At 53.0% G+C, this 2,708-nt stretch overlaps 1 non-coding gene across 1 annotated transcript; it reads right to left on the bottom strand.

Moving 5' to 3' along the window:
* Positions 1-396: 396 nt before the first annotated feature.
* Positions 397-453, bottom strand: LOC140557852 (U7 small nuclear RNA). Its single transcript, XR_011979845.1, has one exon. It is a non-coding gene; the product is annotated as a U7 small nuclear RNA (small nuclear RNA).
* Positions 454-2,708: the final 2,255 nt, after the last annotated feature.

Raw genomic sequence — 2,708 nt, 5'->3', positions numbered from 1 at the left:
TCGTGACAAAAATAAATAAGTAAATATTATTAAATAATAAAACGAAATGATGTTACTCAAGTAAAGCGAATTTTATATTAATTTAACCAATACTAGGTTAATCAATTCCTGATTTTGATATGTGCTGCTTGGGTGGTGGATAAAGGCCCGGGCGCTTCAGCGTATAGCACAATATCTCTAAATGTATTTTTTTAATGTCAGCTCCCACCTTTCATTTGTTTTGTTTGATTTGTTTTTCAGGCCCAGAACACTTCTGTGAGATTGATACCACAGTAAGGGTAAACTTTTTGGAATTGAAATTATCCTTGAAATAACCTAGACAATCATCAATAACCCAAACAAAAATAGAACTATTCTTATTAATAAATCAGTGTTCAGAATTTTCAAACCAGATATGTGGGCTTTCAATATTTAAAAACCTGCTAGACAAATACTAAAAAAGCAAATGCTCCTCCTGGTTAAGTGGTCTCATTGTGGCCTCATTGTGGTCTCATCGTGGTCTCATTGTGGCCTCATTGTGGTCTCATCGTGGTCTCATTGTGGTCTCATCGTGGTCTCATCATGGTCTCATTGTGGTCTCATCGTGGTCTCATCGTGGCCTCATTGTGGTCTCATCGTGGTCTCATTGTGGTCTCATTGATGGTCTCATCGTGGTCTCATTGTGGTCTCATCGTGGCCTCATTGTGGTCTCATCATGGTCTCATTGTGGTCTCATCGTGGTCTCATTGTGGTCTCATTGATGGTCTCATCGTGGTCTCATCGTGGTCTCATTGTGGTCTCATTGATGGTCTCATCGTGGTCTCATCGTGGCCTCATCGTGGCCTCATCGTGGTCTCATCGTGGCCTCATTGTGGCCTCATTGTGGTCTCATCGTGGTCTCATCGTGGTCTCATTGTGGTCTCATCGTGGTCTCATTGTGGTCTCATTGTGGCCTCATTGTGGTTGGGACTGCTACACTGATGCTAACCTTGTACAACTCACCTAAATGAAGCTGTGGGCGGGTCATATGCAAATGAAGTACAATTTCTACACAAATTAAGTAGAAGTTTACATCAACTGTACTACTAATTGACTCCTCATTGACCTAACCTACACACACAATTATTGAAAACGTCCATCAAATTGTAATGATCTAGAACAGTAATCTACCACCTAAACAAAACGCTGGACTATTCTTATTAATACATCAGTGTTCAGATCCAGGTTTATGGGCCTTCAATATTTGATATATCAATATTAAAAGATCAAAGTTTCCTTGTGTTGAAGAGGAGTAGTTGGAGTTGTTCTGCAGGATCACTACATTGATGGTGGCCTTAATGATGTCTTCTGTCAGGTCCGCGTCGCTGTGGTCCCGAGCCGCGGTCCACAGGCTTCTAGTTCCAGGACTCTTAAGTTGACGTTTGGTTCATGTCTAGGTTCACGGACACTGTCGGTTCAGGTTCATTGGTTTCAGTAGTCACGTGTTTTTGGTTCAGTGATTGGATTCACCTGAGGCTGGGGGTACTTAAGGAGCTCACGCTGACGTTCTCGTTGCCGAGAATTATCCTCGCTACGCCAAGCTGGTCCAGAGATTCTAGGTCTGTCTACAGCAGGGATGGGTGCCCTGGATCTGGTTGCTCGCACCCAAGGACGAGTCTTGGGGCAGCAGCACCACACTCCGCTGAGTGTGTCTGAGGCCGCTGGTAGCCTGATGCAGCAACAGGCGGACCAACGGCAGCCAGTCACCCAACTAGTGGGTGACATCCAATGGCTCATGAAGCCGGTTTTCTCTCCCCGCCACATCCCTAGTCCGTATCCGATGGACGTTCCGGATACGTATTCTGGCGATAGTTGGCGTGCCGAGGTGAGGCGCTTGAGCTAGACGAGCTCATAGCACTCACCATCAGGCTCGACCAGCTCTCTGGTCGTCCCACCTCCACCAGGCCCCGGGGTGCTGGGGGGCCAGGTGTTGGTGGAGATAGGCTAACCCCTCCTGTAGTCCCTAGCCATGCCACGTTCCCTAGCCATGTCGTCCAGCCCGCAGCCACCTCAGTCAGAGGACCTCTGCACAGCGAACCCATGGAGGTGGGCTTGTGCCACCTCACGCCCTCGTCCGCGCCTATAGTCCTTACCCCAGTGGCAGCGCCCAGCACCTCTGCCAAAGCCACGTCGGCGGCGCCCCTCGCGCCCTCCGAAGCCACTTCAGTCAGAGGACCTCTGCACAGCGAACCCATGGAGGTGGGCTTGTGCCACCTCACGCCCTCGTCCGCGCCTATAGTCCTTACCCCGGTGGCAGCCGGCCCAGCACCTCTGCCAAAGCCACGTCGGCGCCCCTCGCGCCCAGTCAAGCCACGTCGGCGCCCCTCGCGCCCAGTCAAGCCACGTCGGCGCCCCTCGCGCCCAGTCAAGCCAGTCAAGCCACGTCGGCGGCCCGCCCGCCCGTCAAGCCACGTCGGCGCCCCGTCGGCGGCCCTGCCCGCCCTTCAAGCCACGTCGGCGGCCCGCCCGCCCGTCAAGCCACTTCGGCGCCCCTCGCGCCCAGTCAAGCCACGTCGGCGCCCCGTCGGCGGCCCTGCCCGCCCTTCAAGCCACGTCGGCGCCCCTCGCGCCCAGTCAAGCCACGTCAGCGGCCCAGCCCGCCCGTCAAGCCACGTCGGCGGCGCCCCTCGCGCCCTCCGAAGCCACCTCAGTCAGAGGACCTCTGCGCAGCGAACCCATGGAGGTGGGCT

This window comes from Salminus brasiliensis, chromosome 6, assembly GCF_030463535.1.
Source record: "Salminus brasiliensis chromosome 6, fSalBra1.hap2, whole genome shotgun sequence".
Lineage (NCBI taxonomy): Eukaryota > Metazoa > Chordata > Actinopteri > Characiformes > Bryconidae > Salminus > Salminus brasiliensis.
The sequence above is the reverse complement of the archived record's forward strand: the minus strand, read 5'-3'. Positions and strand labels throughout refer to the sequence as shown.